Below are 23,011 nucleotides of genomic sequence, written 5' to 3'. Positions count from 1 at the left end.
CACATTAGGAGAACATGCTGAATGTAGAGAGACATCAACATGTATCAAAGGAAAAATAAGTTGAAGGACAGTAACTGTGCTATGACCACATTCACATTTTTATAAATTAACAAAAACATATGTAAGGTCCCAAATTTTAATCATATATGTGTTCTCTCTCTCTCCTACACACACACACACACACACACACACACACACACATTACAATTTTTCTGAAGGTATTTTATGTACTTGCATCCTTTTCTAACATAAAACAAGACCCTAAAACTTAGATGATGGTATCTTGGACCTATGTGATAACAGTGGAAAGTGAAAAGTGTGAAATTGAAACAGTTTGAAGTATTTACAGGTCTTGCTGCTAGGATGTTAGTGGGAGTGATGGAAATAAAGGAATCAACAATGGCTCCTTGGTTTCTGGCTCAGTGGCCTGTGTAGCTGATGGTACCATTTCTGGAGATGGGAAAGACTGCAAACCAGATGCAGGGGTCCTTAACATCCCTGTGCCTCAGTGACCTAATCACACAAGGAGATTGATCAAATAGAAGCTACTTCCTCAGGTGGAGAGCCTAAACGTGAGGCAGTGTGCAGATGAACACCTGGCTTATGATAAGAACCCAGTAAATGTTGGCGGGGATGACAACAACCACAGCATAGTGCAGAAGCAGAGGGGTGGCTGGAGAGTTGGGAGGGAGCTGATCATGGAAGGTCTGCATGCCAGCCAAGGGAGAGGCGAACTCAGAGGTGGAAATCAGGATGCAGGAGAGAAAAAGGATGCAAGGAGCTAGCTAAATGACTTGGCAGCTTCCCTGTTAGACTAAATATGGCTGCTGAAGAGAGGAGTAGCTGGATAGCGACCAGGTACGAACTATAGGTCACAATTTCAGGCATGTAATTAATATTAGCTTTTAATTTTCTTTAAACCAGCTGAAGCCTGGACCCCGGAAGCTCCACCTTGATGGCCTTGCAGGCTGACACGGCAACTTCCGGTTTTAATTCAGTCCTCCTTGTCTCCCACTTATTCTGCAGAGTTATGGGAACGTCTGTGGGTCTCACATGGCATCCAGGCCCTAGAGTTCACAGCCCCAGCCCGTGAGGTCTTTGCATTTCTGGAGGCCCTCTGTCACCATTTAGGAAAAACTAAACATGCAGGGCCAGGAGACACAGAGCCCAGTTTTCCTCCCACGTCACTTCCAGTGTCCTCTTTCCAGCCTGGGAGAAGCTCTCCTTTCCTCCTCAAGGAAAAGGACAAATTAGCAGGTCAGTGGGGCCTGCTGCTGAGTGAGGGGCATTAAGTCAATAAAAGGCAAACGCTGTGGTATCAGAGGGCATGGGCAGTACTAGAGGAGGGGGCAGGGTGCGGTGCGCAGTTCCTAACCTTTTATAATAGCATGATGGGCATACAGAGGCCAGGGCACAGTGGGCTAGTGCTAAGGAGAGGCAGCATGCTCTCCCTTCTAGCCTAGCTACTCTACCTTTTAATAAAGATCAATGGGGGATTTTGCAAATGCAAGGGAGGAAAGCAATCTGCTCTTCTGAGCGTGGGTGCCAGCTGCTCAGCTGCTCTGTGCCCCAGCACTGGGAGTACCAGCTGCCGAGGGAGCTACATCCCAGCAAGAGTGGAGGCCTCCAGAGACACCAGCTTTACCTCCCACGTGACAGACAGCACTAATGAACACGAGCATTTAGTATGTGTTCAACTATGAGTCGCTGTGCTAAGTGTGTTGCACACTCTGCGTTATTGAATCTTTACAACCACCCGAGGAGGTGTACACTTTATTATTACCCTTGAGATAAAAATGAAATGCAGGCAGATTCAGTGATTTGCCTTTGCTCTGACTCTGGAGTTTGTTCCCAGCACTCTCCTTCTTGCCTTCCACAGCACTCAGCCCACTGACGGAACTCTCCACCCGCTCCAGCCCAGGGCCTGAGGTTCACAGGGTCTGCAAGTGTATTTTTGTCCTTAGGGAGCAGGAGTGGTGTGGCCTCTCAGTCCTTTTCTGAGCTGATACTAAACCAATAAGATGTTTCCCTCTTCCCTGCCCATTCTCCTTTCTTTTTCCTTCTTTCTCCTTCCTCCTCTGACCTTATTCTTTCCTTCCTTCCCCCTTGGTCCTCTTCACCTTCCTCAAGGCTGCAGACTGAGTAAGTAAGCACCCTTTCTTTCTGTCTGCTTTTCATTGGTCTCTCAACCCTGAGTCAGGTGGTTAAAAAAGAGCCTCCCATCCTCTCCTTTGCTCCCTTAGTCTGCAGAACACGCGCTTGACTCTGGTTGGTGGCCTTCTTACTTAACTTTCTGGCAGATCACGGTGATGAGCGTTTCATTTTGGATGTTAATTTTACTAAACAAGCAAACAGCAAATGACTAAACGAACCTGCCATTGCAGGGCATCCAACCCAGTGAGACGTGACATTCTAGTCATTTAGCAAGCAGCAGCCCTTTGGCCGTGTCTACACTGCTCTGAGGATTTTTTAGAGCTCCACTTTTATGAATGCGCCATGCAGAGGCGACTGAGTGGGCAAAGCCCATGACCATGACTGTGGAATCTGGCTGCAAGTGGTCCAAGGATGCAGATGTCTGTTGGGAATGTGTCTTCTTTGCAAGGAGGCTGTTGTATCTACCACATGCTACACACGTTAGGCCACTGCCCCCATGGTGACCACTGTGACATGGGGACCATTGTGCAACATGCCAGATTCCCAAAATGATCCTATGTTTGCTTATTGTACTTCTCTTTGGAGAAAGCTGAAAGGTTTCCTGCCTCTGGAGAGTGAAAAGGGTCACTTAGACTTGCTGCTCACCTGTGTGTGTTTGATTGGTCATTTCCTTAATCAGAAGGCAAGTGGTCAGGCAAGGATCAGCCCTGAATGCTGAAAGATAAAGTTGGGAGAGAATTCGTACAATGAGCACTGGAGAAGGAGTCCAGCAGCCACTCTGCAGCCTCCCTAACACAGTGCTGAGCAAGAGGCATCTATCTATGATGCAAGGATGTTACCTTCCTGGCTCCAGCTAAGTTAGGAGCAAAAACTCTGAGCTGTGCCTGAGGTGGCCAAAGAAAAAGCATAAATATTTATAGAGGGATATGAGTTAGAATACAAATGCTGAACAGCTTATATTTTGAGCCTTACAAGCCCTACCTGGTAATTGTGTTTTAAGAAGCTGCATGAGCAAACAAAATGATCAAATAAACATTCTCAGGATGGATAAGGCCAGGGGTCATATGGCTGTGACACATGGAAATAACTCTTTATTCCTATTTACAATTGCTCAGCGTTCTCAAAGAGCCTGATACCTCTCGTGTCACAGCTGGAAACACCTGGCAGATAGACAGTAAAGGGAGGACAGTTGGCAGGGAGAATAAAAGAAGTTGAGAGTCTCTTTGGGTGTTCTGAACACCCGAGTTGTAGCACATTGGCGACGAGAGGGAGTTATCTCAGCAGAAACATCAAATTGATGAACCGCAGCTCTGGATGGGCGAGAGGACCTCCCTGGGACTGCCACTGGGTCTCTGGTGAGTCTCCAGCCTGTGGCAGCACTGCCTGAGGGCAGCTCTCACTGATGAAGCTATTCATTAATACGGGCTCATCAGCGTCCTGCAGACAGCTCCAGGCCATTTGTTTGCTTGTCAAGCTGGGTGTTGCTCTCTGCCAGGCTGCAAGAAGCTGACATTAATATTTTTATCAGTCCGACTTTGGGAGGTCAGATGGGATTATTACAGATGACATCTCCCTGATCTTAGCAAATAAAATTGATTAAAATATGCTGAATCAGAAAGCCTTGCTGAACAGTTAAAAGCTACAATACATTATGGCCTGAGATTGTGTCCAATTGCCCCAGTTGGGTAGCATTGTCTCAGGTTGGAAGACTCCAGAAGGGTATAAGTGGAGAATGGAGGAAAGTTCGTGTAGGGAGTGCTGAAAGGGGCTAGTGGTGGCCTTTCACATCAAAGATCCCCTTCTTGGCAAGCATAGGCTCCACGAATGTGACTGAGCACATTTTCCTGCATTTTTAGTCTTTTAAAATATTCTGCTTTTGTGTACACCAGTGTGTGCCAAGTATGTGTGGTGGTTCATTTCATGTGTCCACTTCACAGAGCCATGGCTGCCCAGAGGTTTGGTTCAAAGTTATTTCTGGGGGAGTCTGTGAGAGTGTTTCTGCATGCGATTAACGTTTGAATCAGTGTGCCCCCCCATCTGGGTGGGCTTCACCGTATCTGTTGGAGGTATGCACAGAATAAAAGATTGGGTAAGGAGGGGATTCTTTCTCTCTGCTTGTCTTCACTCTGAGACATCTTTCTTCTCGGCTGCCTTAGGACTCGAACTTGGATTAGAACTCACACCAACAGCTCTCTTAGGACTGGACTCTTGGTCTCCATAACTGTGTGAACCAATTCTAGTTCACAAGAATTGAACAAGAGTTACACAAGACACGTCTTTTTCTCTATGAAAAATACATCCTATTGGTTTCGTTTCTTAGAGGACTGGACCAATATAGTGTGCCTGTAAAAATTATGCAAACAGTTATTAAATTAAAGCTTTATTATTATTAAATCAAAGCAAAGAAAGCTTTAAAAGATCTCCACATGAGTAGGTGCAGCTTTACCACTGTATGTACTCTTAGAAATAATCAAATCTGTCTTCATTTTGCAAATGGATAAATAGAGGTCCGGAGACTGGAAGGGAATTGGCTACAGCAGGCACAGGTATCTTCCTGATGACTGAGCTGAGACTGGGGCCAGAGATCTAGGGTGTTTCTCCATCTTTACAGTCACACATTCACATGTCCTTACATATATGACCACACACATATGTGCACACATGTCCTTGTACACACTCAGACGAGTACATGCACACAGTGCACATATCCTCATGTAACATGCCACATACATGTGTATCAGACCTACCTAGAAGCGTGAGAGAAAATGCCCCCATCTCCACTGTGTCAGCTGCTTCGAGTGAGTACCAGGCACTGTGTCAAGTGTTCCGGATGGATTAGCACATCCAGTTCTCATGATGAGTCTACAAAGCAAGGCCAGTCTTGTCTCTGTTTTGTAGTGAGAAGACTGAGGCTCAAACAAGCTAAGCCACCTGTCCAAGACTGCACAGCTGGGTGGAAGCCCAACTGACTGACCTTGAGATGGGTACTCCTTTCCACCCCTTGGTAATGGCAAGGCCTGTGGGGTCTCAGTGATCAATTTGGGGAAAGTTTTGACTTTCAGATTCCCAAAGAAAAGCCAGACAACTGAGAGTCATCAAACACTACACCATGCTCAGGTAGGCAAAGTGCCTTTCTTCTTGATTTCTGTCACTGAGAAGATGACCAGAGGAAGTTCCTGTCTCTGGGATCTGTCCAGCTACTACCTGGCTGGCGGGAGGCTGCTGAGGTGCCTGCAGGGGCCAGGGTGCAGCTGGAGGCTAATTGTGGTCTAGAAGGGGTGCCTGTTGCAGCTGAATTCCAGGGTGGCCCTTGAGACTCCTGGCTCTGTCCCTGGTGTGGGTGGCTTGTATGACTCTCTCCCCTGAGTGGGGTGGAAGCTGTGAATACATGAGTGTGATAGATGACTGCTGATGGAAGACTCTCGAGAGTGAGATTAAGGTCACTCATCAGTTGACTTAATGAAAAGGAGATTATTCTACTGGCCCTCACCCAAACCCGTGAGTCTTTAGAGCTGGATCTAGAGGTCAGAGACAGAATGCAGAGAGATTCAAAACAGGAGGATGCTCCTGCGGTGCAGGAAGAAGGCAACCATCAATACTGTGAGTGACAGCCACGTGTCAGGGAGCAGAGCCAGCCTGAGGCACTGAGTGGTCTCAGCTAACTACTAGCAACAAAGCAGGGACCTCAGTCCTACGCCCTCAGTTAACTAGATTCTGACGGTAGATGGAATAAGCTTGGAAGGCTTCAGGCTCCAGATGAGAATGCAGCGCTGGCATTTTCTTCTCTGCTTTTCTGGCTCAGCAGCTGAGCTGTAGTCCCGACTTGGTTCATGGCTGGTTTCTGTCCTAACCTCATCCTGGCAGAAAACCCCAGCCTCTCATTTTTCCCCCACACAAGTGGCCAGATCATCAGTGCCAGCAGAATCCTTAGGGTCCTGATGACCTTCGCTTGGCCTAGGAATGGTGGGGTTGTGGGGAGAAAGGAACCCTTTTCCACTGTTGGTGGAAGTATAGACTGGGGTAACCACTGTGGAAATCAGTGTGGAGATACCTTTAAAAACTAGGATTAGAGGTCCCATTTGGCCCAGCTATTCCCCTGCTGGGTATCTTCCTGAAGGTGTTGAAAGCATCTTACCACAGGGACATATGCACATCCATGTTTATAGCAGCACAGTTTGTAATAGCTAAATCTTGGAAACAGCCCAAATGCCCATCAACTGATGAATGGATAAAGACAATGTGGTTTTTTTATACAATGGAGTATTACTGAGCCATAAAGAAGGATAAACTTGAGACATTTCTAGGGAAACGGTGCACCTTGAGGCCATACTCTTACATGAAATCAATCAGACACATATGTGTAAATATCACTTGCCTCTCTGCTATGAGAACCTGGAAGTGTAAATAAAGACTGAAATGTGAAAAACATATTGTAAATTGGAAGAAATTGTTCAAAAAGTAGGAGGAATTGGGGGTGGTGGGGAGAGGAAGGAAGAGAAAAGAAAAAAATGAGAAAAAAAAATGGAAACAGCTTTGTAAGGAAGGAGAAGAAGAGAGGTTGAAGGGAGGGGAAGGAAATGGGAAAGAAAAGGAGGAATCAAGATACATCATGTACAGGTACTAACTCCCTATAATGAGTGTGATCATTACATATGTCTAAATTGGACCAATAAAATTAACGAATAAAAATAAGTGAATAAAATACCAAACTCTTCTTCCTAATAAAAGGATTAAACTCCATTTATTCTCCATCATTTTAAGGAATCTTAATATACTTGGCAGAGGTTTACTTTGGCACCTTTTTTTTTCTTTTTATTGAGTTTATTGGTACATTTTAGGTATACAGTACAGTTACATTTATTATTGGGATCTTGTACCTTTGCACGACAGGTCTTGGTTCTCATTTTTCCCCTTGTCCGTGCCCTCCCTTCACCCCCTTCTCCCCTCCCCATTTACAAACACTTTATTTCCATTTTTTCATTTTCTCATATTTTTTCTTTTCCTTTATTCCCTTTCCCTTATCCTTCCCCCTTTCCCTACACCTTTAGCCCCTTTCTTCCTATTTCACATTGTTAATTACCCCATTAGGATCTTGTGTACTATTATAGTATTTCACACCAGAGAAACTATTCGGTATTTACACATGTGTGACTTATTTATTTCACTTAGGAGTATATCCTCAATATGTATCCATTTTCCTATGAATGACTCTAATTTCTCTCTTCGGCACTTTCTACTGACATGCTTGTGCATTGGGCCTGCATGAAGTCCTGGTGCAGTTTTTAAATCTCAACTTTGAAATTGCGCTCCTGGCTCGGGCCTGATGGACGCACTCTGGACCACCCCAGCAGGGGACACTGGATGTCGGCCCCCTGTGGCCCCTTTCTTCATCACCCCTGGTGAGGGCTCACTGTTTCTCACTTTGGTGCCAATATTAAGAATGACAGCGGGATCTAAAATGAGGACCTAGTGTATGTCCAGGGTAAGACCTGGCAGGGGTGGTGGAGGTGGGGTTGGGAGGTGCAGGGATGGGCTGGTCCTGGGGACGGAGGCTGCCTGTGCACCTGCTGCTGTAAGACTTGGCTAGGACAGGCTTTTCCACACTCTGTCCCCACCCTCACCCCATCCCAGCTGGCCACATGGAGCTTCTTTGCAGGCCATGGCACCCCCATGTGAGACCACCGCTTCTCTGGTCTTGGTCACTCTCTACCAGGAATGGGAACCCAGCCAGGGTCACGCTGTCCTTGGCCAGCAAAAGTATGGCAAGGGCAATGCCACAGCCACACCCTGGCCCCTGCACATCCTCAGCAAGAGCTGATCAGACTCTCATACCCAACCCCACCTGCCGCTTCTGCCCTCAGATCATCCCAGTATCAAAGAACAGGGGGGCTTTGGAAACTGAGGTCTGAGGGTCTATCTTGGGGCCTGCACAGCCCATCTCTCTATGGGGAGACCTTTGCTCCAGGTCCCCCGGGGCTGCTCCTTTTCAGCATGGGGGTCTCAGCCCCCACCCCAGTGCAGACTCCTCCCACCCCTCCCACAACCTCTGTTACAGTAGCCTCTTGTTTCTCACAGCACTTGCCTTATTCACTGTCTTTCTTTCCTGCAACCATAGGCAGAGACTCTTGTTATTACTGAGTTCCTGCTCCTAGCACAGGCCCAGCACAAGGGTGTTCCCCAGTGTGCAGCTGTCTGAGAAAGGCAGCGACTCCAAGTGCAGGTGACAGCTTCTCTGTAGCACACATCTTCCAGTGACAGGGACCTCACCGCCTCGAGCAGGTACTTCCCTGGGTAGCAGGATGCCGATCCCAACTGTGGCCTTCAGGGCAAGCCCAGAAATGCCCTCAAGGGCAAGGGGCTGCCAAGTCAGCTTCCCAGAGCATCAGATCCAGGAGCTTTGGGGCCTTCACGTCTATGTTCCCCGAACTGTAGGTAAAACTCTGCAGTGCGGGGATGGCACTGCCATGTCTTCCCTCCCCACGGCCATAGAGCACTGGCCCAGCAAGTGTCTGGACTATGTGTCCTGCCCTGGCAGGCTGAGGAGGGAGGGGGCTGGGCAGGCCCAACAGGGGAAGAGTGGCTTCCACGTCACCACTTTCCACTTCCCTCCATGTGTAACAGTATATTCTGCAAATATCGTCGCTGTTGACAAGGCCGTCCTTCAAGTCCACAAAGACTATTCAGCATTCTGGGGAAGCAGAGCGAGTGGGAGTGTGTTTCCTGGCACGAGCATTTGGGCCTCATTGAGATGCGTCCCTCCTCATAAAAGGAAGAAACAAGGAGGGAAGGCAATTACTGCCTTCTGAAACCAAGGAAAAGCCACTGCCATGGCTTCAAGTTGCTCTTTTCACTGTTGCTCTTGCTGACGGAAAGTGTCACAGTGGGGAGGTCTTTCCTCTTGTCCCTGTCCCAGGGAACTAGTGTGATGGCCTGTGGATTCCGCTCCCTGCAGGTGGACTCCGGGCTGGATCATGGTGGGTCAGGTCTCCCCTCGATTGGTTTGTCCCCTCCATTCTTTGCCAGGACACGAGCCCTGAGCTCTCCAGTGGCTCTAGATGTTCTTTGTATCTCTTATCACCATCGAAATGATCTGGATTAATACATGGCTACCAGCTGCTTGGTACCTTGGTGTCTGTCTGCTGACACCACCCCTCTCCATCCAACAGGAGTGTTTGGCATGTGATGTGGCCCTGCAGCCCTGTGACTTCCCAATCCAGAGAGAGCCACAGGTCGGAGCCAACACTGGGTTCCAGAACTTCGTGTTATGGATCTAGGCTGGGTGCAACTCTGAGGTGGGGGCAGGATGCCACCCTGAGCACAGCGTAGAGTACACGTGCACACTGCAACAGCAGCCTTGGTTCTTCTGTGGGGGCTTACTCAGTGGGCCGGATTCCCAGACTTGGCTCTGTGTGGAGAGTGAGTCCTGGGGTTCTGCTGACAGGTGCAGCTGGGCTGAGTCTGCTGGGGTTTGGGCCAGAGGAAGCCCAGGACATCTAATGACAGGGATACATTCTCTGCAGAGTGACTTCAGGGGACACTGCAAGCTTCCAGTCTAGAGGGGAGCAGCCCTTGGGATGTTGGTTAATCATGATAGTCTGGGGAGCAGGCAAAGGGGGCAGGACCATGTGGAAGTATGGTGTTGGACCAAAAGTACCCATTTTTTTCAAAGATAGGTCAATTTTGAGTATGGATGTTGAGTTCAGGGAACTTGAAGTGTAGAATATGAGGCCCTTTCAGGCATGTGCTTATTCAACGTTTTGAGCATTAAGTGTGGGCTTAAACTCAACGTCTCCCGGGCTCAGGGGAGACATCGCCCAAGGCCCTGCTCAGGGTGTGCACACTCTGGGTAGGGGGTGCAAGGTCCCGGTTGATGAAACACCCTGCAGTATAAGCAGTAGTGTGTTGGGGTCTTACAGGAATTTGTGGAGAGATGGCTTGAAAGGCCCAAAGCCCATCACAGAGGTAGAATAAGATGGGAGGGACCTAACCTTCTCCCACAGCTCAAAGTGAGGGGTAGAAGACATGGCATGAACAGAAGTGGGAGTATCTCCCTCCGGGCTCCAGGAGGAGGTGCCTGTGGAGAGAAGGAACAGGTTCCCATCAAGCCATAGGATGGTAAGGAAGGAAGGAGACAGAGAATGAGTATTGTCCATCCTCCAGAGTCCCGCACCCCAAGAACCTTCTACAAGCACGGACATATTCAGGAGCACCGCTCATGGGATGTGATATGATCTCCCTCACAGGTACCAAGACTTTCTTGCTCCCCACTTGGGGCTCTGTATCTCCTCCAAGCAGCAGTGAGAACTGCCTATTTGGCCACTGCGAGTTGGTGACCATCACACACCACCACTGCATTTGAGCAGTCACATAGTCAGGTCCCATCCACCCCAGGCTTGTGTGATTGATTCTTAAGTAACGATTGAAGCATTTACCAAACGCTTTCTGTGACATCACACGCTTGAGCTCAATCTTAGGAGATGAGGGAGCCAGCACCACCGTACAAAAGACAACACTGAAGTTCCCAGTGTTGGACCATGTGACCTTCAGCTTCTGGCCTGTGAAGAGCACAGCCCAGGTGCCAGCCCACTAGCTGTAAGGTCTGTGCACAGGGCCACACAGCAGGCTGCAGGCGGGCAGAGCTGGGCCTCCTGGGCCACATCAGAGGGCTGCTTTAATGACAGCGAGAGTGACTCATACTATCAATAGCTTCATCGTTTAATTAGTCCTTGAAAACAATCCATTCTCTTAACTAGTTTAAATCTGTCACATCCTGTAGACATACAAGGACTATTAAAGAGCTCTTTCCTTATAGGTAGTGAAAGCCAAATGCTAGCCAAACCTTATCCGTGTCATCACACAGTGTAGGTTTAGGAGGACAGCAATCAAACACTGCCCACTCACCAGCCAGAAGGAAACCACCATTGCATTTCCTGAGCTGTGGTACTTGCACGTCCCTCTCCATTCCTGTGAGTACCTTGTATTGTCAAAATTACTTGGCGGTTGGTGGCAAACCCACTGGCATGGATTCTGCCATGACTTTAGGCTCTCTCATTTTGCTGATCCAATGAGCCCCTTTTATGGGTGGCAGGATGGATTCATATTTGCTTTTCCTGTGGCCTAGAAGTGAAGCTGAAGAAGGACATCCTTCCACTGGCGTGATGTGTTCACTGTGCTGCTCTATGTGACGCTTGTCTTTACCTCCTTCCCCGTATTAGACTGCAGACGTCACTGTCAGTTATATATCATGCGCTCCTCCAAGTGCTAGCTAAGTCCTGTCCTGTAATGTGTTGAATGAATGGATGAACAAATGAACGAATGCTCCTTTTCTATTATGATTTTGGACTCATTGAATCCTCCCTTCTTAAATCTGGCTCTGTTTTAAAACAGAAATCCAGCAAGAAAAAGAAAAAAAGAGAAAGCCATTAGATCACTAGTTTAAATTAGCTTATTTTGGAGAACAGAATTGACTGTTACAATAATGCGTGTAGACACAGCCAGAGTTAAAAGAATGATTAATTAATACAGGCACAGGCACAAAGGCAGAAATTCCCCGGCTGCAGGTCTAGATGTGCAGCCGCTGCATCCCCGGAGGAATTCCTTTGTGGATTGCCAGGCGGGGGCTGACCTTATGCTGCGTATCAGTGAGCTAATGAGTGATTGCATCTCCCACAGGCAGAAGGGAAGCAGCATCTGGGGAGGCAGTGTGCCTCCCACAAAAGATTCTCCCTCCAGGGGGGGGCTTTTGGGGGAAAGGCAAGCTGGGCATGACTGAGATGAAGGCATGAAAGGGGAAACTTGAAGGTTAAGTCCTCGAACATCCTGAGAGTTAGGCATCTCTGGAAGAGAAAGGGAGGTTTGGAGAGGGTTTGGGCTGGGCAAATCATGGCTAGCAGTAGTGCCTTGGGCAAAGTATTTACCTCTGCTTTCTCATCTGCAAAACGGGATTGTGAGTAGCGGAGAGGATCAGTGAGTTTTCCCAGGCTGCAACTAGACCAGGCAGTCCACGTTTCCATCTGTAGGCAAGTGTCTGGCTCTGACTTTCACATCCGGGAATCTTCAAAGGACAGTTGTGTGGACAGATTCCATAGCTGAAAGCTCTGGGGCTGACAGTCAAGGTGATGGCTGCCCTTTCCTTCACCCTGGAGGGTTTGTGGACGATGGTATTGTGTTGCTGGTCTTGTCATGAACGAGCAGTAGGGAGTAGTGAAGTTCAGAATTGGCTGGGCTCCAGACAGTGTCTAAGGGAAGGGAAAACCATCATTTGGTGACAGCTACAACCATGACAGTGAGGGCAGTAGAGGTCTGAAGAACAAATCACAGTGCCAGCTGGGCTGGCTGGACAAATGCCATGGGCAAAGAGTATCCAGCTGAGCTAGAGACAGAGTCACACATGTCTGAAGGCTGGGCCCAGGGCAGAAAAGGGATGTCTGTAGCCCCTCGTCTTTACCCAGGAAACCTGTCACTTCTTAGTTCTCAAACTAAAACAATTTTCTTGGGTGACTGTGGGACTCCAACATGTTTCAGGACACAGGAATGGGGACTGCAACCTGTGACTGTCCAGCTGTCTAAAGCAGGCCCTCAGACACCTGCGCTGTGCTCTGTCTTTGCCACATGTCCTCATGCGTAGGTCCTTTTGACTTTTCAACGGCTCTGAGGTTGCAGATAGCACGGCATCTCTGCTCTTCAGTTGAGTCCTAAGGCATAAATGACCCAAGGGTGCGTGTGCATGAGCACTCTCTCTCTGTCTCTCTTACACACACACACACACACACACACACACACACACACACACACACTGCAAGCTTGGGACCTCTTGGAAGTTGAAAAGCAGAAGAAAGCCACATCACATCTCTGAGGCTCCGTGTCCTCATCTGGAAAGCAGGGATGATGATCAGCACAATAACAATGGTGACAGTTTGATACTGAGCACCTTCTCAGCACCAGGCATTGTGAAGTGTTTTGCATGCATTAATATGTTGTGACAATTAAAGAAAGTAAAGTACATGGAAGAACTTAGTACAGAGTCTGGCACAAAATAGACACTCCATAAATGTTAGCTAATACGATTATTTATGTATTCAGTGTAGATTACATCATCTGCTCTCCTCTCTTTCTTCACCTACATCCACACACAATAGGGCTTAAACTTCTTTCTTACTTATCTTTTAAAAATTTCTCTAAATACTTTCATTCTTTGACTATGTAGACAAGAGATCCACGAGGGTAAAGAATCTTACGACATGTTTTTGCTTGCCTTCTGTTTTGGATTTATCTTGATGAATGGCCCAAACCCATACTCTACTAGTTCTATGCTTTTTCAAGTTTCTTCTGGTAAACACGTAACACTTGACAACTCCTAGAGCTCGCCACCCCGAAAGTGTTTTTGAAACAATGAACGAGAGTGACATTGCTTGTCAGTTGCTAGTGTTGTCATCGCCTGCTGCGTATTGATTGGCTGCCTCTTCTGCTCTGTGCTAAGCAGTAAGGAGACACAGTCTCTCCCCAGGTATGCTAACAACTGGCGCTTGTACTGGCTGCCTCCCAATCTGCTCATGAAAAGCAAAATGTAACCTGAGAGGCTGGTGCTGGGATGCTGAGTTTGTGAAGGCCTGCAAAAATCCAGAGCCAGGATTCATGAGAGCCCAGGGAAGATCACATACAAATAGAAATAACCTCTATTAGTGTGAGCTATTCTATTAAAATCATGATACTGAAATAGACAGCATAGGATATTATACCATCTGATCAGTCAGTTGAGAAATAGAGAATTGTGTCTGAGTAAAGATCATATGGATACTATAAAAATAGCAACAACAAAAAGTAAAATCAGCGAATGTTAGTCAATATTCACTACTCACACCCAATAGACACTGTTTCAGTCTCTGCACTTCTCTGAGTATTGTTGTTATTCCCAAATTGTTAATGAAACAATAGTTTTAGAGAGGGAAGGCTCAAATCAGTAAGACTTTCCCCCTTTACCCAGACAGTAGTCGTCAGCTGGGATCTATCCCCAGTATTGTGACTTCAGAGTTCAGAGCTATTATTTATTTTGTAATGGGAATCAAACTTCCAATGCCCAAGTCAAGGAGGCATAAATAACCTAACAGGTTTTTGAGAGAATGAATGAGTGAATAAGTGCTCATAGGCAGAAATTTTGTGTCTCTCCAGTATCCAGCAGGTAGCACACTATCAAAAAGGTCTTTGTGCTCAGCCTCCAACAGCATCCTAGAAATCTCACCAGTGGCTTTTTTGGGGTTCCTTTGCTTCTGTAGGACAGAGGAGGCTTTTCTGGGCACAATGCAAAGGGCAGTTCTGCTTCTGTGGCCACTTGTATTATGTGGCAGCCAGCTTGATGCTTAACAGGGCAAAGGGCACAGAGTTGCAAAAGCCAGATAGTTGTTTCTGAATTCAATTCCCTCCTGCTGCCAACCTGCTCTAAAATGCAATCCATCACTCACCATGATAGATGTCTTTGAACTTGGGAACTCAGCTCTTGAGAAGCGGAGGAGGGAAATCGAAAACCAACTGTTCCTATTCCTCAAGAGAGGTCCTGTAGTGGCCTGAGGTGGTGACAGCTTAGAAAATGGTGTCACAGCTCAAATTAGTGCTGAGCGGGCATGGGGCACGCGTGTCTTCAGGGCTGGCTGCTCTCAAGCTTGGCTGAGCTGACCCCCGACACAATCACCCTTATCTCCTTCAGCAAGCCCACTGCCAACGCTGGCTTTGGTGAGGGAATCTGAAGGTCCCAATCACCTCTTGGTCCAGGAAGTCCAACAAAATGGTAGAGGTAGGGTGCTGGTGTGGGTGCCGTGAGGAGATAACGAGAGGGGGTGGTCTCGGAAGTCCAGAGTGGCCAGAGAGCCTCTTTCTATGCTCTGCTTATACAAATGTACTCATACTGACAATGTTTGACATAAACTGAATTCTGATGGTGTCATTTCTTCTTATTATTACAGTAATGCATGTTCAATTTAGTTACCATACTTCTTTGTACCAAATAATAGAAACACTAAGAGAACAGAAGCAAAAAAGAATGTAAACCAAAGCAAAAGAAAATGGAAGAGATGGTTTCTGGAAAGGAAATTCTAGGGTGAGGATGTAGCTGAGCCTAAGAAAGACCCGGAGCAGGAATTTCCTGGAGTCTATCTCAGTTCTTCTCACCATTCGCTGGCACTTCGGTTGCCCTCTGGGACAGCAGAACCAGTTTCTTCCACTAGAGGGCGGTAGCTAGGTTCCTGCCATCTTCAGAGGATCTGATTGGTCAGGGCAGGATCTGGGGTCTGTCACTTCTCCAAATAGCTAGGGCCATGGAGGCAGGGTCCCGGGTAATAAAAAAGGGTGGTCTGGGGGGCCTCCCTATGAGTCTGTGTGACAGTTCCAAGGGAAGGGGGTTGGTTACTCATGAGCTGGGTAAATATACCCAAAGGAGTTCAGGACAGTTTTTGTTCTTCGCGAAGACTTATGAAAACGCTGGGAGTGGCGGTGGTGGCGGGGGTGGACAAAAGCAAAGAAGCAAACAGAGCAGTTGCTGTCCTTCACTACCTTTTGTGCCATTTTAGAATTTCACTTTTTTCTACAAACTTTCTTCCATTGATCAGTGGTGGACATTTTATTTTCATTGCTTCCCAGCAAATCAATCAAGTTATTGAGTCAAGTCATTATTATTTTAGCCAGATTTTTACTGAGCACTTACTATGTTCTAGTCACTATTTGGATAGCAGTGGGCCACAGCAAACAAGACAGACACAACTCTTGCTTTTGGGAAGCTAATAAAATGCACGTCAGCCAATAATGGTGCAGCTGAAATTATGTCATAAAGTGATAAATGTTATTTTAACAGAAAGGCAAAGTGTGTGTCATGGAGAGAGGCCTGTGGGCCTGGGGTAGGGGCAGCTGCAGATGGAGAGGTCAGGGTGGCCTCGCCGGGGAAGTACCCTGGGTGGAAGCAGTCATCTGGCCCCTGGAGAAAAGGGAAGAGCATCGCAGGCAGGGGCACGGAATGCAGCCAGAGGCAACTGGGCTGCGGGGGGCATTAAGGGAACAAGGGCAAGGTCAGGATGGCAGAAGCATAGGGAGAGGTGGGAAGTGTTTGAGGGCGAGTCTGGAAAGGTGGGGGAGGGACATTTGCATACAGATTTTCGTCAGGGAGTGATGTGATTCCAGTAACCTTTCCAAAAGTGAAGTCGTTCTCTTGGCCAAGCTAGGTCTTACCCGGAAAGCAGTAGGAAGCGTTATGAGAAACACCCGTGCTTGGCCTCTACCCTTAAATACTGAATCAAGGTATTTGGGAATAGAGCCTGAACTTCAGTTAAAAAATTTATTGGTTGCATTTTTTTCAAATTTAAAATGAATTTTGTTGCACAATTTGATAAGCATTGACAAATACATGTTCCCTTGTGACTACCTTCCTCTCCATCAAAATATAGCATCTTTCATGACCCAAAAATTCCCAATGTGTCCTTTTACTGTGGCCACTCTCGGTATGCTCTGTGTCACTGTACAATGGTGTGCCTGTTCCAGGAGCTCAGGTAGATGGATCTAATCACCCTGTACTCTTTGTGTCTGGCTTTTTTCACTTAGCATAATAGTTTGAAACTTTTCCATATAGTTGCCAATATTTCCTTCTTATTGCTAAATAATATTGCATGTAGAATGTGTCGCAAGTTGTTTAGCCATTCATTTTTCCCCTCTCTTTTAATGTTTATTTTTCTTACATACACATTTGTATACTTAATGATGAAATCCCTCAGGGACAGTTTGTACACATGTACATGGGTGCTTGTACAGTTTTTGGTTTGGGACTTATGAATAAAGCTGCTAGGAACATTCATTTAAAGGTATTTGTGTGGACATGTGCTTTTATGTCTACTGGGTTGGTATTAGTGGGTTACAAACTGTATACTTAAGAAACTGGCAAACAGTTTTCCAAAGTGAATGTATCATTTTTCACACTCACTGGGGATGTGTCAGAGTTCCAGTTGCTCCATATTCTCACCAATATTTTGTGTTTTTAATTTTAGCTATTTTGATATGCATGGTGATTAGTTCATGAATAATACTTATTTTTCCTGAAATATCTTTGTCTGGCCTTGGTATCAGATATTACTGTTTTCATGAACCAAGCTAGAAGAAAGTGCCTCTTTTCTGTTGTCTAGAAGAGTTAGTAGAGGTACAGAGTGGGCATTCTTCCTTCTGCAAATGTTTGCTGGAAGCCAGGCATGGCGACACATGTCTGTAATCCCAGCACTCTGGGAAACATAGTGGGTTAAACTGTATACTTAAGAAACTGGCAAACAGTTTTCCAAAGTGAATGTATCATTTTTCACACTCACTGGGGATGTGTCAGAGTTCCAGTTGCTCCATATTCTCACCAATATTTTGTGTTTTTAATTTTAGCTATTTTGATATGCATGGTGATTAGTTCATGAATAATACTTATTTTTCCTGAAATATCTTTGTCTGGCCTTGGTATCAGATATTACTGTTTTCATGAACCAAGCTAGAAGAAAGTGCCTCTTTTCTGTTGTCTAGAAGAGTTAGTAGAGGTACAGAGTGGGCATTCTTCCTTCTGCAAATGTTTGCTGGAAGCCAGGCATGGCGACACATGTCTGTAATCCCAGCACTCTGGGAAACTGATGTAGGAAAGACTGTAAATTTGAGCCCAGCCTGGACAATTTATTGACTTAGTGAGGCCCTGTCTCAAAATAAAAAAAAAAAAAAAGGACTGAGAATGTAACCCGGTAGCAAGAAAGAAAGAAAGATAGAAAGGAAGAAGGAAGGAAGGAAGGAAGGAAGGAAGGAAGGAAGGAAGGAAGGAAGAGGAGAAAAAGCTTAGTGGAATGCACAAGTAGAGACATCCAGTCCTGACCCCACCTCTGCCGGTGTTACCGCGAAAGCTGCCAGCTGGTTCCCACATGCCTGCTGCCGAGTGTGACTCCCTGCAAACTAAGGGCTGGTCTGGTGCCTGGGACCTTAATCCAGATTCTCAAGGGGTGGTCTTAACTTGAGTTTGCTGACCCCTCCTAAGGCTGGGGGGGGCCTCGGCTGGATCACAGCAGCTAGATTCCCTGGTTACTGGCTGGTTTTTGTTGCTTCGTCACTGTCATTCTTCACGAAGGCGCCTGAGCACCGTGGATCTCCTCCAAGGAGATGGCTTGATTGCTAAGTGCATAAAGCATCAGGCCTCTGTCTCTGCTGTCTGAGCTCCGGGACTTGAGCACTGCTGGGGGCAGGGTGAGGACTACCACAAAACGTGTCTATGTGAGCGTTTCTGGCAAGTTGCCCAAAGAATGTTGAAAAGGGACTTGAATCTCTAAGTCTCTCGTGTTTGTTGTGACTCATGTTCTCGTTCTAATTATTCATTTTAGCACAAAATTTCATTTTGTTATTCTGTAGTCCTTTAGTAAAACTGGACCTCCAACATGTACAAGCTTCCTGCTTCTTGAGCCTGACTCGCTTCTCCTCTCCTTAGCGTACACTTAGTCAATGAGAGCAAGCCCCAAGATGCCCTTTCCCGTCCACCTCGGACAGCTCCCTTCTCCAGGCTTGCGTGGGCATCAGGCTGCGCTGGGTTCTGTGGTAGCCTTATCTGCAAAAGTGGCTGGACTGCTCTTTGGAGTTGCCTCCGTGCAGCAGGGACTTTGATGACAACAGTCTTATCAAGGTAATGAAACTGTATGCGCAGGAAGTGGACTGGGAGAGGCGGTAAAAACCCCTACCTTGCTTTTCTTCCAGCTAAGCTATTTTTCGCATTGTCTTAACTTTTGTTTCTAAAGTCAAATGAACACTTGATGATGAATTCAAGTAGCACAAAGAGATGAACATAGAGACATAGACCTACTTGCCTGCCTTGTCCGTGTCCCCATCCCTCAACTCCTCCCAAGGCAACTGTTGTCCCCACCTGCAAGTTCCCAGAGCTCCTGAGGAAATGTTGATATATCCAAGCTCCTGCACACACGGTTGTGTCCCCTGAAACTTAGTCTCCAAGAGCTCTCCCTATCGGGGTGTTCCCACCACTGGGGCTCCTCCCATAGAGGAATGACTTGCTTTGTCACAGAGTCCAGCAGGGCTGGGCTTGACCCGGGTGGACTGCTGCAGGCCCTGAGTAACTTGCTTGGCCTCTGAGCCTCCGTGGCTCAAATGCAAAACCAGAAGGATTATAGCCCCTCTCGGGGACAGTTATGAAGATTAACAGGGAGAATTGTGTAAAGCCCAGACACACAGCAGAGCATAGGAAGCATGTCCCATCTGTGGGGTCCACCAGAGCTCACAGAGAGAGAGGAATGTAAGGGGAGAGGCCCATGCTTCCCCTGCAAGATCTGCAGGCAGTGTGTCATTCTTGTAGCCCATGCTGCATCCAGGTTCCTCCTCTCTGTCTCAACCCGTGTGCTCAGGAGGGAGAGAAAGCCAGCTAAATGTCATCCGGGCAGAAGAGCCACTGTTCTGTTTATTTAGATGCTTAGCTTGGACTTTGTTCAATCCGGAGGCTGCTGGGGAACTTGGAAGGCGTCTTGGTCTCCATCCAAGCAGGCTCCCCTCCCTCACACTGCCTAGCTGGCCACGCGGCCACAGCTTCGTACAGAAACAGCCCCACGCTGGGGTCTCGTGCGGAGATGAAAATTAAGGGATAAATATACAGGTTTAATAATATTCTGTCATTTTTGACAGTCTCTGCTGCTTGCCTGTGATATTTTAATCCACTTTGCATGCTTTCAACATTAGAACTTCTGACAAAGTTTCACCAGGAAGATAATATCTTTATATAATGGCCTTGTTCTGTGTCTGTGATTCTAAACACAAATTTATTTGCTTTTATCACTTTGGACTAAAGAGAAAGAAAATGAACCATGAGAAAAAAGCCTTCTATTATGCCCCCCTCCTTCTTTAATTCTCCTGTGGAAGCAGCAGCTCCTTCCCCTTTTATCTTTCCGCTCAGCACTTACAGGCAGGCTCCATTATCTGTCCCAGTGCTGCCTTTGAGGTTAATATTTCAATTCAGTCCTTCCGTTAGCCGTGGAGATGAATTAAATTAGTACCAGCAGGAGGAGTGAATTAAATAAACTGTAAAATAATGCCGACTTTCCCCCCTTTTCCTTCTGCTATTCTTGTACCCTAGTTAAATTTTTAAATGGAGGCTTCCGGGATCCACAAATAGTTGCCTTTGACTACTCATAAACAGAGGTTCAGACAGTCAGATTGTTTTCAGACCTTGTCCCTTGGTTTCCGTTGTGCTTCGTTCCCACTATGTGGCAGATGTGGCTCTAGATGTGGCCGTGGAGCGTGGAGTGGACTTGGTGGCCCTTGGTCCCTGAGGAGGTGGACTAGGTGACACCTGCTGCACCTGACAGGCAGGAGAGGCGCCGAGATGAAGTCCCACAGGGAGAGAGAAGAAACAGCATCAAAGGCTTTTTTAGGCCTCTGGGAAGGGTTTTGATTTTTATCCCTATTAGACAGGAAGCTGTGGGCAGGTTCTAAGAGGACGCGGTGGGGTGAGAGTGGCTGCCGAGAGCCCAAGCAGCTGTCCAGGCGCTGAGTCTGGGCTGAGGGCAGAAGGGGTGGAGAGGACTGAACAGATTTGGGGTGTGTGGGGTGTGTGTGTGTGCGCTGGAGCAGAATGACACAGGCCCCCTGGGCTCAGATTCATTTTTCCCCCACCCCTGTCCCACAAGAGAGAAATGGGTTACATTTGTTAAAACATTCACTGCTTTCCTCTACTCCGGGCCTGCGCATGTGGATGACTCCCCCTCCTCACCCCAATGCAGACACAGCCTTAGCAACAGCAGGGCTCCCAGCTTCAAAAGCTTGACTTTCAGGGGAGCCCGCAGGAAGGCAGAAGGGGGTGGAGTGGAGCAAAGGTAAAACCACCTAGAGGGTCAGGTGCCCAGCCTGTAAACCTCCGTCCTTCATGAGCCAGGGAGATGGGGAAGGTGGTGAGAGCAAGATTCTGTTTGTACCTTTTTATCCTCTTCCTTTGCACTTCTAGGGCCCTGTGTCCGAGCTTTTCAGTCTGAGGCGTGGGACAGGGTTGAGGAAAGAATGTGCTCCCTAACTCGTATCGCCTGAGCCACTGTTACCCTGGGTGCCCCCGCATTGTCCCTGAGCACCCTCAGATGTCATGTTCCTTCTAACATGGCTAACGTGGGTCCATGACCTGTGCACCTCCTAGGCTAGCCGTGCCCTTCAGGAAGTGGCACCATCAGTCAGAGGAGCTGGGGGTGTGGATGGTGCTTGCAGCTGAGGGTGTTCATATTGGCCCTAAGCAGAGGCCTCAGGATGTGAAAACCTGGCTGGCCACAGTGTCCATGCTGAACCCGAGGGAGGTGAGTGGGTAGGTTCTGTGGGAGCCAGTGAAGACTGGCCAAGGCAGAGCCAGGGCAGGTCCCTCTGGATAAAGGTCCACTTTTCCCAGGTGCTTGGCTGATATTTATGCATTTATTTATTTGTTTTTGAGACAGGGTCTCACTACGCAGTTGAGAGACTGCCCTGGAACTCACTATGTAGCCCAGGCTGGTCTCTAGCTCACAGTGACCCTCCTGGCTCAGCCTCCCTAGTGCTGGGATTACAGGTATGCACCACCACGGCTGCTGCTATTTAATATTGATAGTGAATTTGAATTCAAACATATGATGTGGACCAAACCCACCCCATTCCAGGAGGGCTGAATTTGCCCTCTGGGCCTCTATTGTGTAATTGCTGCTTAAAATTACATTTCACCATTCTTCAGGACCGAAGAATAGATCCCCACATGTCAGAGGAATTTAGTTTCAGCTAAATGTACTACTAAATGTACCCCCTCCCTTTCACATCCTGGGTGAGCCAGGAGTAGATGCACCCAGGCTACTCACAGGAACCCAAAGGAAGTAGCTCTGCTATTCTTTTTTCATGTTTGTTGGGCACAGTAGGGAGCACAAACAGAACTAATATGTGGCCCATTCTACCTCAACCCATGAGATAAGAGTTTTTCAGGGAGCCCCACTGTGGATGGCCTTGGGTGGGAGTAAAGTTGTAGTAACCATCCTACGACCTCTAGGCGACACATTTTTTGAGAATTGGAGCTGTGTGAAAGAGGATGCTAGAAAGAAAAAGCCAAGCTCTAATGACATTGGTCCAGGCCCTGTATCCATCTGTGCCTGAAGTCCTACCTTTAGACATTTTGGTGATAAAGTTCCTTTTGGCCTTAGTTTTTTTTTTTTTTTTAAATCTCTTTGTCTCCATGGAATTAGAAGGATAACAACTGTCTGTTCTAGAAGGGAATGAAGGTAGCTCCAGAGGGACCACAGCTTTTATGTAGCTACAAATAATGAATGCAAAGGCCAAGCAGCAAAGGACATTCTACCCCTCACATAGAGCAGAGCCCACGCTGGGGCCAGGACATGGGTGTCTACTCAGCACACCGAGAGGAATGGTGAGCGCGGAGCTCCTGAACTGATGCTTGTGTCTTGTGAGTGACCTTAGAAAGCTCACCCTGCCCCACTCCTGGACCTTAGCTTCTGAGTCTGTTACAGTGACAAGGCCATTCCGTCCCATTTATTGAGTGCTTCCTAGGTGCTGGGTTCTGCTGAATGTTCACTCAGCTCTTTGGATCTTCCTGGCAGCCGCTGGGGACCTCCACAGTGCTCCGTCCACTTCCCCAAGTTTCCTCATGACAAAGGGCAAAGCTGGAACCGATCCTGGGGACAAGCAGCTCAGGGGACTGTGGTGCGCAGGGTAGGAGGCCAGGATACCACCAGAGGGCTGAGGGTGACGTGGTGATTTGAGGGAGAGGCTCTGAATGACAGAGCTGTTTGTACAGACTGCTCTGACAGCATTGCACTCCTGGGATTCTAAGTGTTCTTTTCTTGGGGGAATTTTTGGAGCT

At 47.5% G+C, this 23,011-nt stretch overlaps 1 long non-coding RNA gene across 1 annotated transcript; it reads right to left on the bottom strand.

Annotated features, from left to right (window-relative positions):
* Window positions 1-12,320: 12,320 nt before the first annotated feature.
* On the bottom strand, window positions 12,321-22,341 carry LOC104874042. The gene is made up of 3 exons (XR_783645.1): window positions 22,296-22,341; window positions 20,362-20,494; window positions 12,321-12,392 (listed from the first exon to the last, which is right to left on the bottom strand). It is a non-coding gene; the product is annotated as an uncharacterized LOC104874042 (long non-coding RNA).
* Between the last annotated feature and the right edge of the window lie 670 nt (window positions 22,342-23,011).

This window comes from Fukomys damarensis, unplaced genomic scaffold, assembly GCF_012274545.1.
Source record: "Fukomys damarensis isolate Sample0158 unplaced genomic scaffold, DMR_v1.0_HiC HiC_scaffold_19, whole genome shotgun sequence".
In the NCBI taxonomy this organism is placed as follows: domain Eukaryota; kingdom Metazoa; phylum Chordata; class Mammalia; order Rodentia; family Bathyergidae; genus Fukomys; species Fukomys damarensis.
This window is presented reverse-complemented; position numbering and strand designations above follow the sequence as displayed.